At 35.2% G+C, this 17,244-nt stretch overlaps 1 pseudogene across 1 annotated transcript; it reads left to right on the forward strand.

Annotated features, from left to right (window-relative positions):
* The first annotated feature begins 6,226 nt into the window (after window positions 1-6,226).
* Window positions 6,227-16,578, forward strand: LOC112305760 (small ribosomal subunit protein uS19 pseudogene; annotated as a pseudogene). The gene is made up of 2 exons (XR_011650917.1): window positions 6,227-6,353; window positions 16,095-16,578. The product of XR_011650917.1 is annotated as a small ribosomal subunit protein uS19 pseudogene (transcript).
* The last annotated feature ends 666 nt before the right edge of the window (window positions 16,579-17,244 follow it).

The following is a 17,244-nucleotide window of genomic DNA, read 5'->3' on the forward strand; positions in this document are numbered from 1 at the left end:
AAAGAGCATCCTCTGCACCAGAGGTGTCAAACTCATTTTCACTGGGGAGCCACATCAGCCTTGCAGTTTGCCTTCAAAGGGCCGAATGTAATTTTAGGACTGTGTAAACGTAACTACTCCTTAACTAGGGGCAAGGAGCTCAGTGCTGCCGCCAGGTAGACACCAGGTGCCGGGCCAGATAAAACAAGGTGAAAGGTGGGATCCAGCCCTCAGGCCTTGTGTTTGCCACCTGTACTCTACACAATAGTGTTCAATAACCAGGTGGTAAAGATGACGCGCAGTAGATATCAACTAGCCTCTTCCCTCCACCACTCCAGCGTTAAACGTGAAAGGAGTAGACATGGTGGCAGATACAGAGAGTGTGCATAGAACAAAACACAATTTCTCTTTCACACTAAAGCTGATATAGATACTAGAAATGTTAAAGATGCAACCTGTCAGCAGCGGGCGCTAATGGCTCTGAGGCCCCTATATTTTTGTCATGGAGGCCAACCAGCCGCTTGATATTGAGTTGATTCTGTAACATTCATGTAACCTTAGAAAAAACAATAATTCATCCTTATCAAGATTAATATGTATGCTGAGTGTGGATTTTCTTTTCCTACTCACAGGACTTCTATCAGCATCAATATTTGAGGGTTAATTTATTAATGTGGTGTTCCACATAATATTGCCTTAGGCTAAGGAACTCACTCTATAATTAAGAAAGTATGACAGCAGGTATAGACCCATGGGTTCCATTGGTCCTACCTATCATTTGGGAATGGGAAATAAAAATGGTATCCAACTAATTCTGAAAATGTACACGCATATGCACACACATTCACATAATTGATTTTCTTTATTCAAAAAATGTACTTCAGTTCATAATATGCCTTATATGCCATCTATTAGAATTGTCATACAGAATTGAAAACACAGTAAAATCTGAATTTCAGATAAACAATAAATAATATTTTAATATACTTCCCATGTTCCATGGGGAATACTGTCCATTAAAAAAAATTGCTCTTTTTCTGAAACCCAAACTTAACCAGGTGTTTTATATTTCATTTTATAATTCTGGTAACCCATGCATTTTACCTTCTAGAGAGACAGCATCACATAATATCATTCCAATGACTTGTCTGGTCTGCAGCAAATGGAGTAGTGAAGGTTTAACCAGGTATGAACATCAGGAGGAAATGTCTCCAAGCCCAGGAAAGCAGTATATGGCATATGAGGAGGGAGTAAAGTGAAATGGAATTTTTTAAAAAATAGTCTAAGGCAAAGTAATCTAGGATAGTGTTTCTTGGAGGACAAGAAAGAAGTCAATTTCATCTCCCATCTCAAAGATTAAAGTAGCTGGGAATTTTAGCAGCCTCTCTTCTTCCTGCACAGCAAATTCAGGATTGATTTATTGCCAGGTTGGCTTTGAATGGTTTGATATCCCACATGAAGATTAGACCAAGAAACAGAGAGAATCCCAGTGGACCTATTTTCAAGGAAGCTAGTGGGGAACTTGGATTAGGTAAACAGGCATTCCCTGAGTGACATGCACAAGAGAAAAAACCAAGGGGGCTTTTCTTATGTGTAGTTTGTGACCAAAAATTACAGAAATGTTAGTCAAGATGTGGTAAATAGACTTCAAGATTCCAAAGAGAATTCTGATAGTGTAGCATGATTGACAATATTGTAAGTCAAAGTCAGAAAAGTTAGTGTCAGAGATCTAGCAGAACCAGAATTTGCTCTTCTGGGCTCTTGACGCTGCAGATGGTCTTGAGCAGAGCATCACATGATTTCAGACTTTGTCAGAAGGTGCCGAGGTTGGAGCATGGATAACTCCAAGTTTTCAGAGGCCATAACTATAAATGCTATAATTCAGCACTGGCCAGACCCCAGCTTCATTAATTTGATGGTAAAATCAGTGTAACATATATTAATGTGTTTACTGAATTATCTCCAGTATTCACAATGATTCATAAACCATTAAAAATGTTGTTTTGATTGGATAACTTCTTTAACATTCTCTTCTTGTCCTTTCAATGCAAATCTGTGTATTTTAGATATTCAATACAGTGTAGAACAAAAGTAGGCTTACAATTTGGTGCATGGAAAATATTACAATAACAATAATACAAGAATAAACCAGTTTGCATACTCACAACTGTAAACCTACTTTTGCCCTACTCTATATAAAAGCCAATCCTGTTTCTATGGTGCCCTGATATCCTAGAATCAAAAAAGTGGAAGAAATTAGAGATACTTAGAGAACATCTCATCATAGCCTTTAAATTTCCGGATGAAGCAGAAACTCAAAAAACTAAATAACTCGTTCAGAGTCTAGCAAAGCCACTCAACACAGTAATGTCCTAAATGACACTCACTGAATCACAAAAATATACAGCCTTCTCTAAGCATCAAGTTCTGTTCCTAAGCCCCAACTTCGTTCTATATAGCAGACAGATGCTTTAAGAATTGACATTTGCTACGGTGACTAATAACACATTCTGTTACAAGACCCTTGGGTTCAAATCCCGGACACATTTACTAGATGCAGAACCTTAGACAGGTGATGTCAATCTTTTGAAGAAAAAAATGATCATCATAGAAATGGAGAGTAATAAACCTCTATAGGTCTACATGAATTTTTTAAAAAGTGTAGGATATACTGAATTTCCTTCAGTTTAAGTTAGAAAAAGTTTTATAAGTGTCAATTCAATTGTTAGTTAGAGGAGGATTCAGAGCAGGAGTTAGCAAACTGCCTATTTTTCTGTGGGCCACAAGCTAGGCATTTTTACATGTTTAAATGGTGAGAATAACCTTCCTTGACATGTGAAAATTTATGATATTCCAATGTTCTTATCCATAAAATAAAGTTTTATTAGAACACAGCCAGACATAGTCACTTACGTGTTGTCCATGACTGTTTCTATGCTACACAGCAGAGTTGAGTGTGTGCAGCAGAAACTGAATGGCCTGGCCCACAAATCTAAAATGTTTACTATCCGACCCTTCACAGAAAGGTTGCTGAACCCTGATTTAGAGAAATGCTATTCAAAAAGCCACTCTGCAACAAGTGCAGGAGCTTGTGCCAGTCTGTGAATTCAGGCACTATTTCCTGTATGAAAAAAGTCATGCTGTAAAAAATAAGGCAGAGCAACTAAACCATGTGTTTGGTCATGCGGTAGATTAACCCTCTGACACAAGGTCCTTATCTTGTCACGAACGGAGGGCTCACAGTTCGAGGGTCTTTAGGGGGCCTCAAGAGTTTGGGAACTGCTGTTTCAAAGCTTGCTAGATCTGAGAGCTGTGAACACACACTCCAGACAGAAGGGTTTGTGCATCTAAACGTTATTTAAGAAATAATTATAATTATACCACCTGTGTTTACCTGTAAGTGATTTTAATTGTGTTTAAAATGTAGAAATAAACTGTGGAATATTGAAACATTCAGCATATGCAAATGCTGAAAGTTTATAAGAAGCAGACCCATAGAGTGGAAAAATTAGTAATATAATAAGCAATATTACTAATTTGTCTGGACACAGTGTCCTATAGGCTGTCAATCAGAGAAAGAGGTAATTCTGAAATTAAATTGTTTGAAGGCTGAAAAACCATGCTACTAATTTCAAAATGAGTTATATACAGCTTTGTATAATCAATTATCTTCACAGATTTTAGCAATTATGATCGGTAACCTTAACTTGTTCAACATGTCATTTTAAATCATCCCTATGAATTTTGAAACACAAAGATTGGCCCGGCTTGAAATAAGACACTCAGCCTAATATTTTGAATCTTACAGCCTCAAGCCTTAGAGCAGCATTAATATTATGAAGGCAACAATCCTCTTTTGTTTGTTAATATACTTCTATTATCTTCATGTTTCCTGGCAGACGAAATAGGTGCAGAGTCAGAAAACATTTAATTTTAACTGGATATATTGGTGAGAATGATTTAATAAACTGGAAAAGTAATTGTTTCAAAAATTTTTTGCTATCTGTAAGGACTTCTGATTCTGAACCACAAAGACAGACACATTTAAATATCACATTTTATATACTTCTTTCAGGTTCTCAAATATTGCTTTTATTTAAAGGTTTGCATTAATTTTAATAAGTGCTTCTATTAAATTATCATTTTTCTCTTTCAAATGTTTAAAGCTTTCCAGTGTTGCTATTTCATTCTATACACTTCCTCTAGTAGAGTAAATATACAAAATTAATTTATTTTCCTAATTTTTAATTGTCTGTATCCTTAAAGACTGACTTATATTATCATATCCTTAAACATAAAGCATGGCTAAAAGTCCATATTTTGCAGTAATATTAGGGGCATTTCATTATATTCGTGCGTGATACTCCACTGTGTCTATGTCATTACTAGTCTTTATAGAAGATGATTTCCTTCTCTGTAGCTACAAGATGTCCTTCGACTAGGAAGGCTTTGCCTGGGCGTGTAGCTCAGCTGTTTGGAGCATGGTCACATACAGGGAACTGTCCAGGCTTTGATCCACTATCAGGGCACATCTCTCTCTCTTTCAATCTTTCCCTCCCTCCCTTACTCACTCTCTAAAATCAATAAACATATCCTTGCATGAGGATTAAAAAAAAAAAGAATACGAAGCCTTGTCATTAGCAAGACAAATAGTCTAGAGCCATATTAACAAATGTATGTGCTAAATAATAGAAGAGATACCACGGGTGCTAAGCTGCTGATTTTCTGTGAGGAAGATTTGCAGACATGGTTCAAAGGCGAGAGAGGGCAGTTAAGCCAGCAGAAGCACTGTCTGCCTTGGGGGATACTTTTATAAAGCAGCTTTTCCAAGTTGGATACAAAACATGGCTTTCCACTGCCTCCTGCACACATTCTGTGAACAGTGCATCCTTTGAAATAGCATGTTAAATGATGTCTGTTGTTAAATGATATGTCTGTTGAACATAATGCTGAGTGACAGAATGCAGACCCAGAAGAGCACATACCATATGATTCCATTTACCTGTGGTTCTGGAACAGAAAAAATATAATCGTGAAAATTTTTTAAAAATTGTTGGCTGCTTGGAGGAACTGAATAGGAGGAAAACATGAGAAACCTTTCTGAGGATAAGGACATATATGTTAATGGGGCTGCAGTTAAGTGAACGTATATATTTGTTAAAAAATATTAAATTGTATCTTTAAAATATGCACATTTCACTATATGCAAATGAAGGTTTACCCAAAAAAATCCAACTGTAAATCAATATTGAATTCTAGCTAAAAGTTTTGACTTTTTTAGTGATACAGAGTAGCAATTATTAAACTAATATCTATACAATCTATACTCTCTGGATTCGAGCAAATGAAAATACACTGAGGGTAGTGTAAGTCAGGTTTCTCACTGTTGTGGAAACCCACTACCAATATGGAAAATGAAAAATGGAGATGGCAGCAGAAGGTGTTGGATTAAATTGCAGTAGATGTAATGACAGACTTTTAGCACTGAGCACATCCAAATGCCTTTCTCCACTAGAAGAACAAGGGGTTTGGGGGGAAAGAGTGATTCCAGAGCTGAGGAAGGGAGAACATTCATAAAGTGGGGCTCAAAGTAGACCTCAATTAGAAGGTGACATTTAACCTGAGACATTAAAGATGGACAGGACTTAATGATCTAATAAAAAGAATATTTGCCAAGGCCACAGGCGGTGGTATTCGGAAACTTTTCTCCTGGCACTTCTACCAATAGTGCAAAGACCTCTCCTCTGGGATCCAGCTCCACTGAGCTAGAAGGGTGGGGAGCCCATCCCTGGTTCAGAATATAGCTTGCGTCACAGTCTGAGCCTATATGCTGTGAGTGAGCCATTTCAGTGTTTCTGTTTAAAGAAGTGTGTTAACTGTTTGGAAGTGTGTATTTTAATGTAATAATAATAATACACTGATATCTATATAATACTTACATTACGCCAAGCCTATTCTTAGAACATTTTATCTGTTAACCGATATTTGATTCTTAACAACAGTCCCATGAATCAGAAACTACTATGATCCTCAATTTATAAATGGGAACCTAGAGCACAAATAATTAGCTTATTCCTAGTAACAAAGAAAATGGTTTATCTAGGAAGTGAACCCAGACACTGTAATCTACAGTCTGTATTCCGGACCGATTTACCACACTGCCTCTCTTCTGTGAGAATTTACTCCATAGAGGTTTTTTGTCATCACTGACTGGCAATCACAAAAGTTTGCTAGGCCATTGGTCTGCATGTCTCCTGTCAGCTGTTTTCCCTATAGATTGTGTACCTCGCAATTGATCGGAGCCCCCAGCCAGCAGCAGCATGGAAGAGCACTGCGATTTCGAGGCCTGCTACTGGAAAACCACAAATTTAAGTGTGAGATCACATGGACAGTTGCTTTTCTTGGGATATACTGTTTCTACACTAATATGAACATCTAATCATTTTACTTTTTGGAAAATTAATAGACAAGGAATTCAAATGTAGACATGTACGAATTATTTTTCCTTGTAATAATGGAACCGATTCTTAGATTACCTTTGTTGCTTTGGGTGCCTGTCGTAATGGTCGGTGGGACACTATACGCGTTCTTAGCCTATCTTCCTAGCACAAGTTTTAGAATTTGTTTTAAGAATCAAGATCTTCAAATACATATACTTTTTCTAATTTTTAAAATATTCTTTAATGTTTAATATATCTTAATATATAATTATACACACTTTATTTTGAGAGGAATGTTCTTTAGATCTTTTCATGAACATAATGTTGTTCTGAACAACATGTCAATGTTCAGAAACTAATTTTTCAGTCTATTTCCCATATGCAGTTTTACGGGGTGGTTAACTGATCACTTCTCAGCTGTAATTTTGAGCTCCACTGAACTGTTATGGATGTTCCATTTTAAAACAGAACATATGTGAACAGAACTGTTTCTGTTATGCTTGACTGATGCTCCTGATTGTGCTCCAAATTCACAACTGTGCCTCTAGTTATGAACTAATAACTTTGATTATTTAGGTAAAGTCAGATCTTTAAATCCAATCTTAACTCCTTAATTGAAAAGCAACTACAAATGCCTCTGCCACTATGCAATGTAGTGTTTGTCGTTTTCCCCTTCAGCTTAGAGTGATCTCATAGTTTAGGTTGTTTAAACTCCTGACATTAACCTCAATTGGATTATACCCAGTCCACATTTAAACGAACACACAATTGTTTGTTGACATGAGAAAACATGAGGTTATTCTCATGAAATGCTGACACAGTTTGAATAAACTTAATGATGCTTAAGAATAGTTTTAGTGTAATTAGTGGATATCTTAAAAATATAATCCAAAGTCTGATTTATCAATTATTTAGTTGCTATTATGCTTTTTAAAAACATAATGAGTTTATATGGAAAAACATGATACTGTGAAATATAATATAAAAGCTGATTTCTTAAGGACCAGAATTTTAGCTTCAGCTTAATTACCTATTTGCTGGATCTATGTGGCGGCTCATTTAAGATTTTTATCCTTGGTTCCCACATCTGTAATAGGAGATAATATAACAACTTAAACCTAATACCTATATTACAGTCTATTTAAGGTTTACTTAAAATCATATATGTGGAAAGATTTTATAATGTGATAATCAATATAAATGCTACTTATTGCTACTTAATACAGGCAGAAGAATCCTTTCTAAGATACATGTAGAGGATTGTCTTCTCATGGACTATCCCCAAAGTACCTGCATTTGGTCACAATCCTCATCTCATGATTCGAAACTTCCTCACAAGCGACTTCTGCTTTTGCAGTCCCATGAAGATGTCCTTTGTGATCAGCCCATTTTGTTCCTTGGACAGAGGCAGCATTTAGTACAATCTATGATACTAAGTGAAGCATTCAAAAAATTAATTGATCTTGAAGTTGGCAGAGTCAGTGAATGCAAATCCATATCAGGAGTATATAACTAATTGTGGGAGAGCAAAAGTTTGTCTATTCCATTACGGGAGCAGGACAATAAAATTTATCTGCTCTCTGACCCACAAGGAGCTAGGATGGTATTAGAATTTATTGGCAGGTATAGCCAGACAAGCTGAGATCTGGAGAAAAACAAGCGGAACCCAGGCTGAGGCAGCGTCACTTTCACCACGGCTACTTCATACATGTTTTCCTTGAGGACACATGAGGACAGCTGAGAGAAAAACTGATCAATATTTCTAGGACAGCTCACCTTGTCTATCTAAATGTTAACAATGTTTCTTTCTCCACTGATGTTATCTAGTTGGCAGTTATGGGGTACACAAAAGTCTTCACACTCTGCACGGTTGGGTAGACTGGCCCACATTATCTTGCCTCCACTGTCTCCAATTTCACTTTTCCCACATCCCTGAGTAGCAAGTCAACCCCTTACCTGCTAAACATAGGTGATTTTAGAAGCACACCTCAGGCCAGATGAAGTGTACAAGAGAACACACGACCTAAAGACCTCCTACAGAGAAGATTTCATCTTATCAGTGCCTTGAAGGTCACTCCTTGGTGAAGTTATAGTTCAGAAACCATTCATCTTCACTAGTTGTAACCCATCCTCCCTACCTAACCATGACTCCACCTGCACTTTTTCCTTTATTACATAATCACAGAAGAGTCACTGAAAAGTAAGAGCAGAGGATTGAGAGGAAAGCATTAAAAGTAAAAGATCACATTTTAGAAAGATTCTGAACAACTCAGCCTAGTCTGGAACACACTCCTTCCCTTTTATAGTGGACTGATTCTTGGCAAATCCAGTATTATATCAATGGTCACAGGGTCAAGTTTATGTCTCTAACAGGGGGTCTCAGTAATCCCAGTGGAGGACGGTGTGGATTTCTCCAACATATTGGTAGTCTCACCGGAGATTTCCTGGCACAGTGGAGCTTCCCTGAGGATGGGGCATTATCTCTGCCAGAGTCGCTTCTGATCATAGCAGTCTGCTGTGTCGTAAAGTCAGGTTATGGGCAGGATTGTGCCAGAGCCGGTGTTGCAAAGCCATTTCTTTCTCAAGATATCACTTGAAACTGGCAGACTTAAGAGTTCCCAGTTTTAAAAAAAAGGCTAATAAAGCAAATATGATATACTCAGATGTTACCTATTAAGTTCAAAGAGACCACTGTGTATTTTTGTTCCATTTACAGGGGAAGCAATGTAATATGCATTACTTTGTGTTTCACTTCTAAAAGTTTATCTTTATATGCCCAAAGTCAGGCACTCTAACATTCACAGATTCATTTTTACATGCTCTGGCGCACATATATCTTATCAGGGAATGTAGGATGCTTCTGTTTTCTTCGCAGTAGTATGAATATAATGTCAGCAATGAGACAGATCAATGTTATAGTATTTCATGATGACAAAATTCACTAGAGACAATATTCAGATGAAGTACAAGAGAGTCCACATAATTCTGGGCAAGAATGTAAAGGTACACTCTTCTTTTTGCCTTATTAAAACAAACTGCTTCTTAATTTCCATATTAATTCCTACTAATTCTTGGTTTCTTGAGGTAGAAATCTTTCCTATGTTGAAATGAGTTACTCCTGCAAACAGGCTGGAGACCTGGAATAACATACTGGTGTTGCTGCAGGGTAGCAGCAATAATCATTTTAATTCCTGGTGAGCTTGGTTGCAATGACAACAATGTGATCATTTTAGTGGAAGCACTTTATTGTCTTAGCATCATTGTTCATTAAAAAAAAAATTATAGATTCAATTTTTCCCCTTTAAGGTAAAAAAAGTCAGTATCTGAAAAGACTAAGGGAAAGCTATCTGTGTTCTGTAGTACTTAAGAAAACACTTTTTAATATTTTGTCAACGAGATCATGTGGCACAGCTGACCCGTTCAGCAGTCAGACGAGGACAATGAAATTCTCTCTGAGGCTGTAAAAGTGCTCTGGGAGTTTAGAAGTAGAGCCACAGTACAGATGACTGAAAATAAAGCTAGAAGAAAAGAAGTGGAGAAGTCCCTAAGTAGTTATTCTCTTGTCTTGGGTGGAAGCTTTCTACTTCTTATTGTCATCTGTTTAATTAAAGTACTTTGGGTTAGCAGTCTCCCTCCTAAGATTGTCTGCTTTCAAAGGATTCTTAAGAATCCTTTGTTTCAATTCCAATGCTGAATAATTAATAATTTTTATTGCTGGATACCAGGCACTGTTGTTTTAGCAATAAAAAAAAAACACTGAAAAAATCAATCTTCTTGAAGTTTTCCTGTGGTAATATCAGTGAATATTACTGATGAGACTTTCTCCAATCATTTTCAAGGGCAGTGCTTTGCTGCAGGTGCTCTCAAAACACCCAGCCTGCTAACTAGGGATCAGGTAGTGCTGCCCTGGCAAGGAAGACAGTCAGAACATGTCGGGACAACACTGGCTGGTTCTCAGTTGTTTAATGTATGTAACCAGAATAGAAGATAACAAAGCTTCATTTGTGCTATACAAGAAATGTATTTCTTCATTAAATGTTCCGAGAGTGAGAGTATAATATGAACAATGAAACCATTAAGAAATTTCTAGGCCTTTAACTAGTTCATAAGTACATTACAAATATCACAAATTTACAGAGTAGAAACCTAGAATCAAAGACTCATTTTATTTACTAGTTTGTTTCCAATGTTTGTGTCCTTCTGTTAATAACATGAATATATTTTTAATCAGAAAAGTACACTATTATTGAAGCATATCTACATTAATATATTTTTTAAGTAACTAATCTATATGGGCTAAATTTTACCTTTGATTTGTCAGATTTTATTGGACTCTAAAGATTGGTAAATTAAAAAAATAAATCTCAAAATATTGTAAGTTAATTAAAATGTAGAGATTTACAAATGAAATTATTCTTACCGTCCTTCCTTTTATAACTTGAAAGATCAAATATTCATGCTATTCAATTGCTATTTAGGTAACCCAATGCTATATTTGTTTTTCTTTTTCATTGAATTTATTGGGATGACATTTGTTAATAATATTATATAGGTTTCAGGCCCACATACTTCATTTGTGTTTAGTACTGTGTGCTCACCACCCCCCACCCCCAGGCAAGCCTTCTTCCTTGCCCATTTATTCCTTCTATTCCCTCTTGTACCATACTTTTGATGTAAAAGTTATTTTAATACATTTTTATTCTGAATTTGGTGTTTGAGTTAGGAAAAAACAAAATCAATAAAATTTTTCAGAAAAGAAAAGATAAAATAATTCAAAAGTTTGTAAAGGAAAATTAGACAATTTTTTGAATTCAGCAATAAATATCAATTATATTTTTAATCATTTTTATTATTGTTCCATTACAGTTGTCCCAATTTTTCCTTCTTTGCCCTCTTCCGCCCAGCCCACCCCTGCTCCCACAGTCCATCCCCACACCATTGTCCATGTCTGTGGGCCGCTCTACATGTCCCTTGACTAGCCCTTCCCCTTCTTTCCACCACGGTCTCCCCCTGCCCCACCCCGGCCTTTGTCTGCTCTACGTTTCCATGCCTGTGGTTCCATTTTGTTCATTAGTTTATTTTATCTCAAAGCTAGTATATTTCTGAAACAATAATTTATATTTAAAATGATTTAAGATTATGGCAAAAGCATACTAAAAAGTAGAATATTTTGATGATAAAAGGAAATTTGTGCATTGAATATTTGGGCATTTTAAAATAAAGAAAATTAAGAATTTAATTTTATTCTCTTTTATATCATCTACGTAAAAATCTGCAGTGAAATACCCTAATGCTTTTCTTTCTCATAAAAACAATTAACCAATGGTGTCATCTTAATATATTTTATTGCTCTCAGAACTATTACTTGTATACATTACATAGAAGGATAATAATATTTATTTAATGTATCCTTTCAAAATCACCTTTTAGCCTTTTTTTAATATCCCAGCATGAACACCAATATTTTTCTTTAAAAGTAAAATGTTTCCTTGATAAACATAAACATATCTATGATATTGCATAAATATCTACTGTATTATTATACACATTATTTTACACTTTTTTTTAAAGAGAACATTGATTTTTAGGTAAGTCAAATACAGTTATGCATCCTTCTTTAACCTTTAACTGATGGTTACTCTATGATACATTTAAAACAATACAGTATATTAAAGTATATTGTACAGATACAATAATCTTACTATTAATTATATTGTTTAAAATCTCAAAGGAAATCAAATATCTGAAAATTGCAATGTAAAGTTCACATGTTAAGTCTATGACTTGTAAAATTGAAAGAATGTCAGAAATTTAAACTCCTATAAAAGACTCAGTATTAAAATTTCTTTGAATAAACATAATTTTATGTTTTTTCAAACAATTTATATAATAAATTATAATTTCCTGATCTTAAAAACCAGTGTAAGAAATTTACAAAGTTAATATCCAGGAAAATAAACCTTCATTTTATACAAACTAAAGTACTGTACAATGCTACTATATAGAAATAAAATATTTTTATGCTCTGGTAAAATCAAGAACTAAGTATTTTCTTAAACTCATTCCAATCAGCTTAACACACATCAATATTAATTTTGATAGAAATATTACATAAACATTTAAAATGTAATTTATAAGTTTTTGTGTTTAAAAATTTCATTTTACAGAATATTTAGATCATATTTTAAGGCTGTGAGTGTCCTGCTTTTCTTTTTACTGTGTAAGGTAATGTAGCTAATGAAGCCAATAACATAGAAGCTTAATTACTTTTTCTTTTGTAGAGCTGTTTCCTTAGAACCAACAAAATTAAAAAATAGTGTGGTGTATTTTATATTGTAAATCCTTGAATCTCTAATTTCAAATGTATGTAAATCTTTAATGAACCAAAATTGTTTGTAAAAGTCTATTATAAAATTCCATACCACGAGACTGTAGAAAATGTTATCCTATAATTCCCCACTTTGTGTTAGATCTATTTATGTACAGCAAACTACTCAGAATGTGTACATTTTGAGGAAGAATTCATTTCCTAAGTGAAGGGAAAATATGAGAGGAAGGTAAAGAAAAAAATGGACAAGTGAGTCATCTGTAGTCGAACATGATGAGAGTTAAATATTAGATGTTAATTCTCTTCCCTTTGCAAGATGGGAAGAAAGCTTATATGAAGCAAAATTAATTTTGATGAGAGGTAAAGAGATTGTCACTGTAGCTGGTTTGAACGATGATCAGGGACCCTGGCAATTCCAGCCAGGTTTCATGATTAAAAGTTTATACTTATTAATCCTCCCAGTACAGAAAAAGAAGGTCTTCTTTATTAAACAAAGTAATTTCTCTTTTATATAAACAAGACTTTCCCCTTGAATTTTATTGTGTTTTTTTGTGGTGGTTGTGGTTGTTTTACATTTTGTTCTAAAGTGCATCTCAAATACCCAATTTTGTCTATATCTGCAGTTCTCCAAAGTGACAACTGAACTGCAATTTTAAATTGTCCTTAGTGCTGTCCTGCTAGTTAGAAAAGTAAAGGCAAGAAAATAATACAAAAGCTAATGCCAACAGGTAACTATTCTATCAGCAGACAATCCATTAGAGGCTGGCTGACAATCAGTCCAAAGCAAAAAGTATCTCTTTTGCATTTCTTTGACCCTCAACCTTAAGGTCAAGCTGCTTCTGCCTGCTGACTGGAGAAATCAGCAGTCCCCCTGGCAGCTGAATTTGTGAAGACAAAATATCATTAAAAACAACTTCGTATACATAAACAAGACTGAGGAAAGTGTTACTATTTTGTTGATTAAAGACATACTGCAAAGTTTGTTCTAAAAAGAAAAAAAAAGAAGGAAGTAAGTAAGGAAGGTCGGTCTAAGGAGAGCCCATATTCTTCAAGTTGTTTTGAAAAGACATTTATCAAACCTACAGTGGTCTTCAACTTCCTCTAGGTAACATAATACCAAAATTAAATAAATAAATAAATAAAGAGAAAAGAGAGAGGGTAGTTAATGGCCAATCAATGATGTGTCAGTGTTTCATCAGGGAAATTGCTGCAAACATCAGATAAGCAAGGAATTTTTGGTTCTTTATTCTTAAAGAGGCAACAAAAAAGAATCTTAAATGGCTCAATGAAATATTTGGAACAAAGAGTATTAACTTCCTTTACTATCATTCCCAAGATTGCCTCTAGTCGGTTTAGATACAAGGCGCACACACACTCCTTTTAAGTCAAGGAAGGATATTAGTGTGTGGCAGCCAGGGTCTGAAGGAAACCTCAGTGGAAGCTCCAGGATTGCCAATGCCCATCAACAAATACAACCAGGAACATACATACTTTTATCTAGGTAAGGTACAAAAAAAAAAGATTAATTTAGCTTGCTAAAGTAAAGGATAAAGCACCCAAGGGGAAAATTAGGAGCAATGCAATTAGAGGAAAAGAGGGATCTTAAAGAATTTAGGTTTCTACAGATGGTTCTTAAGGGGAATTATGAAGTCGTATTTATGCTATGGTATCCTTGAGCTAGCAAAACAGCAACAGCCAACAACTTGTGAAATTTTCTCCCTCTAAGGATTGAGGAGTTCTGCACTCCAACTATTTCAACCTGAAGCCAAAGACCCAGCTAGTGCAGGTGGAGAGCAGTGAAAAAAGGACAGGAATATGATATAGTGGATGAAATATTTACAGGAGAGTCATTTCAAGTTATAAGGAAAAGCAAAAAGCATGGGTTGTTTTTCAGTCAATGAAAATCTCTCTCAGAAAACACGGTTGTAAATAACCACCTATACAATGTATAGGTTCTATAACACCATAAAAGAAAGTACCTCTACATATTAACAGAATATTTTCAGTCTTTAAAATTACATTATATATGATGTAACATTGTGTTTGATTTTTAACATGTGATTTATGCTGTTGGTCTGTTAAGTCTTTTTAAAAAACTCAATATATCTCTGTGTCCATATATTTAAGTATATTATTTGAAGTTAGTGTATTCAGGTATAATCAAAACGTAAAACTGAGAAAATAATCTGGTTAATTACACCATCATAAGATCTTGCTGCTGATGGTGATCTGAGAGAAAAAAATAAAATTCTCCATTGCATATGCTCAGCAATAAATTTTGATGTTTAAAAGTATGAACAGGTTTTCAAGGCACTTTTGCTTCAATATACCAACATTAAAACCTAAATACTAAACAAAATGTTGTTTTCCACAAATCAGGTTATATCCAGAGAATACTAAAAATCAACTACAGGCATGAAGTTTCACTTTATTGACCTCTAAATCAAAGTCAGACCTGTGAATTTAAATAATTTGTAAATAAAATATGCACAAAACCTTAAATCCATGAGCCAAGATTAAATCCTGAAAGTTCCCTGTAGATAAAATATAGATGAATATATTACTCACAACTCTAGATAACTGTATTTCACTACTGGTTCTTAATAAAGATCTTGAAGTTGTATAGCATTAGAAGTTGATGGAATATATATACATATGGTTTTTATTACATATAATAAGTATATTACTAATAGAAATATGATATCATTGAAACGATTATTTTTCTTTATATTCCAGGCCCAAAACTTTTTAAATGCATCATATCTAGATTAAAATAGTTATTTTCATCACTTTGCCAAATGATATATCAAATGGATGTACATGGTCATCCAAAATACATAATGTATCTGTCGTTAATGGAAAGTAATAATGAACTTTAGTTTTGTAGTCCAACATATGTCTAATCAAAGTATTTGTCATTACTGGTTGTATAAAAGTAATTCTTTTGTGTTTTATCATGAAAAACATATACACACATTTATATACATATATCAGTATATATTTACATATATATTTGGAGACAAAAATATTTTAAGCCCTCCAAAATACATGAGTTTCCCAAAACATCTGTGATCAAGTAGACACCGCGAACCAGAAAGTAAAAAGCAGAAGCACAGAGAATATTGTGAGGGTCGTCACTGGAAGAAATCTGCAAAGGCAAGAGAACAAAGGCTATGCGAGTAAACTTTTAGTTCAATAATGGGACTGAGAACTGAGCTCAGAAGGGTTGACAGCTACAGCTTCCCTGGCTCTTGCTGGTTCAGAAAAGAAGACAAACTATATTTGCATGAAGAAGCATAGCTTTATGCCAGTAGGAAGAAGGAGAAACATTGGAGCATAAAAATTAGCTGGTCTGGCTCGCCGAAGAGCCGACAAGGTGGCGGAAGTGGAGCAGAAGAGGAAGCGGACCTGCCGCAAGTTCACCTACCGCGGCGTGGATATCCACCAGCTACTTGACGTGTCCTGGGAGCAGCTGATGCGGCTTTACCCAGCCAAGCAGCGGCGGCGGCCGAACCGCGGTCTGCGGAGGAAGCAGCACTCACTGCTAAAGCGCCTGCGCAAGGCCAAGAAGGAAGCGCCGCCCACGGAGAAGCCTGAAGTAGTGAAGACACACCTGCGGGGCATGATCATCCTGCCAGAGATGGTGGGCAGCATGGTGGGCGTGTACAATGGCAAGACCTTCAACCAGGTGGAAGTCAAGCTGGAGATGACTGGCCACTACCTGGGCGAGTTCTCCATCACCTATAAGCCAGTGAAGCATGGCCAGCCCAGCATTGGGGCCACCCATTCCTCCCACTTCATCCCTCTCAAGTAGCCAATAAAAGCACAGATTTACAAAAAAAAAATTAGCTGGTCTGGAAAATTCTGAGACCACTCATCTCTCTATATCGGTGTCTTAGATTTCTTGCAAATACCACATCCTGGAAACTCTAGTTCATCTAATGCTGAATAAAAGGAAAGAAAACCCTGGTGTAGATCAATAAATAGATTTTATAAATAATATAAAGGAAGTATGAGGAAATAAACACCAGAAACCCACTAACCAAGAAGAAAAATATTGCCACAGTAGAAAAGAGAGGGATTAAGCACTTTGTCAATAATTAAAATATTTTTTAAAAAATAATTGCCAATGTGTAAGGAAAACACACACAAGTTACAAGAATTCCAGAAAGATATGTGAAAAACTAAATATGAGAAGATATAGTATAATACATCCAAGAACAAAACCATAAAATTAAAGAAAATATGAAGATTTTAATGAAGAACTGACTTTAATGAAGAACTGATTTTGTAGTGGGAAATATGGATGTGTATAGAAATGAGAAAAGCTAAGAAAAAATTTTAAATTATAATAGTAAAAATATTTAAATGATCAGAAAAGGGACTTACATTTCAGATTGAAGACTTAGAAAGCCAGAAAGAATGTTCCTACACTTAAAACAAGAAAAAACTTGAAAGAATTATAAATTAATGATTGTTTTGAACATGTTATAGAAA

This window comes from Desmodus rotundus, chromosome 2 (assembly GCF_022682495.2).
Source record: "Desmodus rotundus isolate HL8 chromosome 2, HLdesRot8A.1, whole genome shotgun sequence".
Lineage (NCBI taxonomy): Eukaryota > Metazoa > Chordata > Mammalia > Chiroptera > Phyllostomidae > Desmodus > Desmodus rotundus.